This window comes from Apium graveolens, chromosome 3 (assembly GCF_009905375.1).
Source record: "Apium graveolens cultivar Ventura chromosome 3, ASM990537v1, whole genome shotgun sequence".
Classification (NCBI taxonomy): Eukaryota; Viridiplantae; Streptophyta; class Magnoliopsida; order Apiales; family Apiaceae; genus Apium; species Apium graveolens.
Genome location: NC_133649.1, coordinates 269,907 through 279,278, shown reverse-complemented (window position 1 = coordinate 279,278; position 9,372 = coordinate 269,907). Strand labels below are relative to the sequence as shown.

The 9,372-nt window shown below is 34.0% G+C and overlaps 1 long non-coding RNA gene across 1 annotated transcript; it reads left to right on the top strand.

The window, feature by feature from the left end:
- Positions 1–7,090: 7,090 nt before the first annotated feature.
- LOC141710483 (uncharacterized) lies at positions 7,091–9,077 on the top strand. The gene is made up of 4 exons (XR_012570944.1): positions 7,091–7,279; positions 7,367–7,527; positions 8,244–8,346; positions 8,838–9,077. It is a non-coding gene; the product is annotated as an uncharacterized LOC141710483 (long non-coding RNA).
- The last annotated feature ends 295 nt before the right edge of the window (positions 9,078–9,372 follow it).

Below are 9,372 nucleotides of genomic sequence, written 5' to 3'. Positions count from 1 at the left end.
AGTGGAAAAATTATCCTAAAGCATGGACATGGATGTCATCGGTGGTCATTAAGGAGTTCCAACAATATTGCTTGAGGCTGTTGCCTCATCGGACCTATGGATATGGCATGCATTTTTCGAGTTGCTGCTTCTAATAACGACATAAATGTGTTAACCGGTCACTGATATTGATGATGTTACATGTAGTAGAAGGTCGTGCTCTTGAGGTAAATTACAAATAATGGTAACAACTATAACATGGGGTACTATCTACCAGATGGAATCTATCCTGAATGGGCTACGTTTGTGAAAAATCCACGCCCACGTAGTGTGAGAGAAAATTGTTCTCCATATAGCAAGGTCATCGAAAAGACGTAGAAAGGGCATTTGGCGTGTTACAATCTCGATTTTCAATGTACGCGGTCCATCACGATTCTGAGATAAAGAAGATCTCACTAAAATAGGCCCGCAAGGGTTGGCTCAGTTGGTTAAAGAGAGGAAAACTAACCTCTTGGTCACAGGTTCGAATCCCACGGAGGAGAATTTATGATTATGCCTCCTGAGCCAGAGCCTGTCGCTTAAATGCGGTTTACCTTGGTTCACGTGGTTTGCAGGCTATTACGTGAACTCGTAGGGTTTACCAGTGCGCACCGAAGGGTAGCGGCAACAGGTTACCTACGATAAAAAAAAGAAAAGATCTCACTAAAATAATGAGTGAGAGCGTGTACTATACTACATAATATGATCGTTGAGGATGAGAGAGACACATACGCCACTCCTTTGGCCATTTACCATCTTACGATGATGCACCTCCAAACTTAGGCGAAAATCTTTAGCCTCTTATGAAATGTATATCGGAAAAAACTATCCAACTTCGTGACAGGAAGAAACATCGTCAACTACAATCCGATCTGGTTAAGCATATCACAATGTTCCATAATAATAATGGTTAATTTGTTTCAGATGCAATCTTTTAAATTGTCATGTTCTTGTAATATTTTCTTTTTAATTATAAAAATGTATTTTAATAAAAAGTAATTTTAATTTTTAATTTGTTAATATTTAAATTTTAAATTTTTTAATTTTTTTAATTTTTTAATTTTTTAATCTTTCATTTCTTTTGAAATCCTTTTTAAATCATTTTATTTTTGTGATATCGTTAACCCAATATCACCTTCCAAACCCTTGTCATTCCCCTAACAAGTGAAATGACCTCATAAACTCTTTTCTCCTCATATAACTAGACATGCACAAAAAGGCTAGAGCCAAAAAGTGGGCCCGGATCGATTTCAGTCAAATTCTAATAAAGCCCTAGGCAAAACCCAGTCCGGTCAGATACGGTTAAAAGCCCGGTTATTGGCCCAACCTGATTAAAATTGATTTTTCTAATATTTTTTTATATATATTTATGTATTTACATTATCTATGAATATAATAATAGTGTAAAGACATATATATTTACACATTCATTACTAATAATATTATTTATATACTTTATTATAAGATTCATGAAGCAAGATATAATAAGTACACTATATATATTTGGATAATATTTATAAAACATATTATTTATAAATATGTTCATTTTTACCCCAGTTTAAATATTTCAATACATAGTGTTTTTATAAAATATTTCATGCAAAATACGAATTTTTTGCAATAATTTAGTTGTTAACCTATATAGTCTTTAAAATCTCTAATAAAGCTCGATACGATCTAATGCGGCCCCAAAAACCGGTAAAATCTGACTTGAAAATCAAAACGGACTCTGAAATTTTTCGAAAATCCCGACCTGATATGATATTAATACACTATCAATTCCAGCAATCAACCAAACATACTTGATAGCATATTAGTTCCATATATCGTTAACCTGATACGACCTTCCAAACACTTACCACTCCCCTAACAAGTGAAATGACCCTCTAAGAGCAACTTCAAGAGTTGTTTCACAAACTCTTAAATAAATTACTATTATATGTACTTCGAAGTCACTTATCACTATCCAACTCCAACAATCCTATTCAATTAAATTTTATGGTTTAAAAATAATTATATACACATTAAGCTATACTGCAGGTATTGGAGGGTTTAGAGCGGAAGTACTATATACTAATATAAAATTAGTTGAGAAAGCATTATATGCTGCTTAATAAAGATGAAGATTTTGAAGATCTTAAATTGTAGGGAGACATAACGAGAGTGTTGGAGATGATTTTTGTGTTAATTCTATTAAAACATAACTGAGGAGGGATGATAGAGTAGCGCTCGGAGATACTCTAAACTCTTTCTCCTATATATAACTAGAGATGCACAAAAGTTTAGACCCAAAAGTCGGCCTGGATCGATTCGATCAAATTCCAGTGAAGCCCTATGCAAACCCCGGTCTGGTCCGACCCAATTAAAAACCCGGGCTTCGACCCGAGCCGATCTTTGGCATGACCCATCCCAGTTAAAAGTAATTTTAATTTTCAATTTTATTAATATTAAATTTTAAATTTTTCATTTTTTTTATTTTTTAATCTTTTCATTTCTTTTGAAATCCTTTTTAAATCATTTATATTAATATATATATATATATCTTAATTATACTACAAATTAAAAATCATATAAAACTGATTAAACAATAATTAAGCAGGACATACTAAAATTTGGACTTGGGCTTTGAATAAGAGCTAGTTGACCACCTAATTTACAAGCCCATGTTTTGCTCGTCGGCCTATATAATACGGCTTAGGGTTAGGGATTAGCACCCGTTTATTGTAATCAATTTCATGTAATCATGGTTTGGAGGTGAAATCGAGTTGCAGCCGATTGATTTCTTTTTGTACACGAAGCTGTCTCATCATATTCAATCTCTCAATCGCCCCTTTTTATTAATTATAAGGTGTCAATTTCAAGACTCAATTCACTTGTACAATCTTTATGAGTATAATTTTTTTTTTTTAGTTTAATTCTTCATTTTTATTCGAATTTCTGAATTACTTGTAGAAACAATGAAGAAAGTGCTCCACGAATCTCGTCCCCGTCCCCGTACAGTTTCAACTCAAGTTTGAAAATGTTTTTATGTTTCCTGCAAGCAATTGTTGGGCTCACTGCTCACCATTTCATGGAGTGCAGAGATTCTTAAGGTCCTCTTCTTGTACAATCTTTTATGAGTATAATTTTTTTTTTATATTTAATTCTTCATTTTTATTTGAATTTCTGAATTACTTGCAGAAACAATGAAGAAAGTGCTCCATGATTTTCGTTCCTGTTCACGTGTAGTTTCCAGGTAATTCTATTATATTTTTATTTTTGTTAAATACAACAAGTTGATCTAGATTTGTGTAATTGTGTGTGTGTGTAAAGTTTATGAAGAAGAAATCTAGAATGGATACGTTACACGTTCATTTTTGGTTGTTTTTTCTATTTAAATGGATCCCGATCCGTTAAAACTATCGAAATTTCCAGCCTCAAACCCATATAATTTGAAAATTTATTGTTAATACTTAACTTTATCCTAGGGCAACATTTACGGTTTATTTACAGTGAAATGATTATATCGTAAAGGATTAATATGGAAGATGCATTGTTAAGTGGTTGCAGAATAAATAAATTTGTTTTAATTTCTATTTATGAGGAAATATTCACAAAAAATAGGCATGACTATGTAAATACGGTAGATTAAAAACCGTGGGTCTTTGAGAGGGCCTCACCAAGTCTGTTTCTAAAGTTTGTTTCATGTATTCTAATTGGCTAGCCTTATACTCGTGATCTGGAAGCGGAACTGCACGTGATAACAGAAGAGAATGCACGTCTGCAACATGCTTCGGTAAGTAAGACACTGGCTACGACTTTGTTTCTTTAAAACAAATCTGCATGTTTATTATTAGTTATCTTTTTGGCTAGTGCAAACATAAACTAGAAGCAACAAAGAGGATTAAGCAGCAGACATGTTGACCATCATTTTATATCTTGCATATTTTCATGTTCAGTAATCATTCATGTGCATTACTTTTACATGAGAAGGTCTAGTAATAAGTTCCTTTAGATTAATATTATTGATCTTGTTATAAACTTATTCTTATAATTTTCTTAACAAGTGCCCTGGTTTTCAGCAATTGTTTGAGGAAGCTGTTGCAGGCCATCTAAATCCATAGCATCTGACCGTGATTTGCTCAGATGAAGCCTCAAAATATTATTACTGTGGATTCTTCTTTAATGTCCATCCAATTATTTAGAGCAGCTGCACCTGCAACCTACTAGATGCGGTAATGCCCAGAATAGTACATGGGTGCAGAAAGCTAAAAGGTGCAGATAATTACTTTAGTCTCTTCATCTTTTCAAGAAGACCCTATTTATATCTTTTTGCATATATAGGATAATAGGATGCCTCCGCTGGACCTTTGTGCACTGTGGAGCAATCAGCTTTTGTTTCTTTGAAGTTCCAGCAGTCTCCAGTGCTTCTTCGGCCTGAGCTGCTGCATAAGACTCTCGCTAAATAAGGGGTTCTGAATGCTTTTGGCCATGCTAATGAACATCTGCTGTTTGCTTCTGTTCAGTCCTTCTCAGCCTCTCTTTAACAGATAACAGATAATTATCTGCATTCTCCTGTTCCCCGCAAGTATTCAACTCAAGTTTCAACTCAAGTTTGAAAATGTTTTTATATGTTTCCCGCAAGCAATTGTTGGGCTCACTGCTCACCATTTCATGGAGTGCAGAGATTCTTAAGGTCCTCTTCTTGTACAATCTTTTATGATATAATTTATCTTTTTTTATCTAATTCTTCATTTTATTTGAATTTCTGAATTACTTGCAGAAACAGTGAAGAAAGTGCTCCATGATTTTCGTTCCTTTTCACGTGTCGTTTCCAGGTAATTCTTCGTATTTTTCGAAAATAATGCGAGATTTTATAATAGTATTATTTCTGTTAAATACAACAAGTTGATCTAGCTTTGTGTAATTGTGTGTGTGTAAATTGTATGAAGAAGAAATCTAGAATGATCCGTCCACATTCATTTTTGGTTGTTCTTTCTATTTAAACGGATCCCGATCCGTTAAAAACTATCGAAATTTCCAGCCTCAAACCCTTATAATTTGAAAATTTATTGTAATACTTACTTTATCCTAGGGCAAAATTTACAGTTTATTTACAGTGAAAGGATTATATTGTAAAGGATTAATATGGAAGATGCATTGTTAAGTGATTGCAGAAAAAATAAATTTGTTTTTAATTTCTATTATGAGGAAATATTTTACAAAAAATAGGTATGACTATGTAATTAAGTTAGATTTAAACCATGGTCTTTAAAAAGGGCCGCACCAAGTCTGTTTCTAAAGTTTGTTTCATGTATTCTAAATGGCTAGGCTTATACTCGTGATCTGGAAGCGGACTGCCTGTGTTGCAAGAAGAGAATGCAAGTCTGCAAACAGGCTTTGGTAAGTAAGACACTGGCTACGACTTTGTCTCTGTAAAACGAATATCTGCATCTTTATATTAGTTTTCTTTTTGGCTAGTGCAAACATAAACTAGAAGCAATAAAGAGGATTAAGCAGCAGACATGTTGACCATGTACTAATCACGTCATATAACAAATTGCAATACACACATTCACTGTAATTTGCAGATAATGGAATTTTCACGAATCAAGTTCATAACGTTTTTTTTTCTTTTAATCCGCATCAGAAAGTGAGGCAACTTGAAATTCCTAAATATAATTACAACTTACAGATTAGTATATAGTGATGATATGCATATGAAAAACATTATTTGGGATGAGGATTAATGATCAAATATTTTGTTGAGAGCGAGTATATTGTTTGGACTGCATTATTTCAGAAGAGGATTAATGATCGATTGAGCCTCTTCTAATCCTTTAATACGGGTTCATACACATTGCTGGCTGTGTTGCTCCGACTCGGCTATTCAATAGGCGGTACCTATGTCGGTGCGGAATCCGTGCCAGATTCATGGTCTTGAAAACCGAATCCTTCTTTATCGTTACTAGGAAAATAATGTAGCTCGCCAAAAAATATTCGAAGTTTGCCGTAAAAATCATCCCTCCGGTAATAATCACTGATCTACTGGTGCTTTGAAGGTGACTCTGTATATGTTTGCAGATGTGGGTAGATGATGGATACTTGGATATGTATGACTGCGTACCCGAGTCCAATTATTATAGAGCAGCTGCACCTACTGGATCTAGTAATTCCCAGAATAATACATGGGTGCAGAAAGCAAAAGATAAAGATTATTGCTCTAGTCCCTTTAATTTCTGTCTAAAGTCCCTAGTTATTATCTTTTCGCATATATAATAGAGAGCTAAGTATTCCTTTCTTTCCTCTTCGGCAATTGGTCATATTCCAATTGAATACTTTCCGCTTCAGTAATTGTTCAGATTCCTATTGGCCCGTATGATTTGTAGATATATAGTCTTATTTAGTTATTTGTCAATGACTGTTTGATGAAATTTACCTTAGCGATGTATGAGGTCTCAAATATAATGTCTTGCTAACTTTATATTAGGATCTTCATTTAACCTTCTAGTCTTCTGCTTACAACCTCAGAGCTCCACTGCTGCTTACATTTTGTGATGTTTTTGGATTCGACTCAAAAGCTGTAATCCGATTTCTGACACAATACACCAACATCGCAAAAGATTTATATTTCTCATTACACAAATACATGAATCACTATTTCCTTTCAGTGAAAGGCAGAACACACATAAAAATCTTTTAAGAGAATAATACCCAATATTTGATGTTCCGTTCAAGAGCTTTGGCAAACTAATTTGACCCATCTAACTTTGGATGACAAATTAGATTGAAACTTTTCCAGAATAATGTTTCTAAAAACACCACTTCTCCCTGTTTGTGTGGTACTACATTTAAAGTGTATAATGAGTAGACTTTCTTGCACTACTGCCTCTTGTGCCCTCTGGCATTGAAGTGTATAATGGTTGTGTGCAGGCTTTCTTGCTGGTAATTGCAATCTAAGTGATTCTAAGCGACAACTTGCTCTTTGAATTATCTCTCTGTAAGTGACCCATGATAGAATTTTTCTTAAGAATATAAATTCCGGGTTTTGGTGCATTACAGAATGACCAAAAATGTGCTTAGAAACTAGAAACAAAAGGGCGGACAATAGTTGTAAGTTTAAAATGTGTGTTATGTGTTTGTTGAGTGAGTGTTGAGAAATCAAGTTATGCTGCTTAATATACAATACCGGGCGTAATCTTAAATATATTCCTAAATGTTTTCTGAAGTTTCCCAGGCCTTATAATGCAAGCGAGGAGGAATCTCTGTTTGTTTTCCCAAGGTATATACCAATTATCGTTATATGCACGTTGCAGTTTTGTTATTTGAAATGATTGTACCGAGAACTTGATGCATGTTTTTTCTCTAGTTTTGCTACTCCGCTTCATTTTAAGAAAAGGTCATGCAAGAAACAAAGGATGGAGAATTGATAATCATCCTCCTCCCTTAAAACAGAAGGATTAGCGGGAAAGACTTATTTGACTTGCTGCTCAGTCCTTCAGAGGAAGATTTAAAGCAATGGCCCTACAGGTTGACTTTTGATGAATTTTCCTACTATTTACATGACAAGTATATTCTAGTTACGCCAGGTTTTTTTAAAAGTACTTTTATGCAGATGTATTTCATTTTCCCTTACAAACAAGGCCTTAACCGGCATTTAAAAAAAAAAATCTATATAACTGCAGAAGATTGTGATTACGTTGCAAGTTATGTTGCAAGTTCCCATATGCTATATGCTTATTGGATCCACGGAGGCTTCCACTTGTTTGATAACTTTGAGATGATACAAACCTTTAGTTATAGAAACATTTTGTACTTGGTGAAGTTGATGTATTACTTTTTTTGTAGTTTACCTGTGTAATACGTTTTCACAGTTAAGATCATATTTGTAGGTAGAGAAATGGCAGAACAGTAAAAACTATAGGCAAAGAGTTTCTTGGTTACATGAATGTTGGTGATTATTATCAATCCACATATATTAATATGAATTTCTTAACATAGCTGCATAATAGTTGAAAGTGACACTTGGAGCCTTTTCAGATGTGCCATTTAGACACTTCCCCCTTTTCACTGTTATTTTGATCATTTGCCACATAATAATAGAGGAGAAAGAATGTAGACTTTGCGATCTTGTTGGTTAATTAGGTTTTTTGATACTATGAAAGCTTTTCCGTAGTGAAATTTACAGTATTTAGCTCTTCCTCTTTTCTTTCTGCCTGGACTGACCAAATTCATGTGGTTTACAGGGAAGTGAGGATAGAAGGTTTGAAAACATTGGATTATCTAGACAACCTGTTTGATCGAAAATGCTTCACTGAACAAGGAGATACAGTTACTTTTGAATCTGAGGTATACAGTCTTATGTGTGGGTTCCCTTAGTTTTGTACTACAATAGTGCACAATAAATGAGCATAGCTGTCATCATCTCCGGCTTATTGACACTCTTCTTCGAAATAAGGGATGTAAAAACTTAATTATGAACTAAGATAAGTGGAGGAAAATATGCGCAGTAAATCTCCTCATAAAACATATAACAATTTGAGATATATAGAAACCTTTAAGGTAGATAATATATATGCAAGTGTCTCTTAGCCCAAACTAAACATCTTTTTTTTTACTTGCCAAATATGCAAAAACTTGTTTTGACTGATGTAAAGTCGCATTAACTATCATTTCTTTTTTACTTCGAGTTCTATCTGTTGTGTGACAATTCTGAAGATAGATTGCTTATGGAGCAGCTTCATGTGGAATGATATCATGTCAATTTTTTAAAAACTTGAATCTACTGCCTTGTAGATGAAGGCTCTGCCTCAGAAGTTGACATCTTATCTATTTTTCAGGTGGATAGGGCTTATCTTTCTACGGAAGATTGTATCCACATGAAAGTATAAAATCAACAATGATTATCTTCTGCAGTTTGTTAATGCAAAAAGCTTGACCTAGTTTTTAGAGGCGGAACCAGAGGGCAGCCAAGGAAGTGTCCGTACCTGCCAACTGTCGAAGTTCGCAGAAATTTTAGTGTAAATTTTTGAAAGAAGTTATAAAATAACTTAGTTTGGTTTCTCCGAATATTAGTCCGTCCCCAGTAATTTTATATCTGGTTCCGTCCTGTTAGTTTTTAACTCTTATTATAATAAGAAATGAGATGTAAATTACACGTGGGTGCTCCATATATATTTTATAGTTGATATAATTAATTTAAATATTTAAGTTCATTATTAGAAATTTTTCAATAAAGAAGTAGATTATTAGAAATTAACCCATATTTTCGGGCAAAGAAGTTTGAACTCCATAATCATCTGGAAGAAATATTGAAGTAGACAATGAGTGGGCTTGGGCCGGGGGAGTGGGCCATTGTATCCAACCAAGACTCTA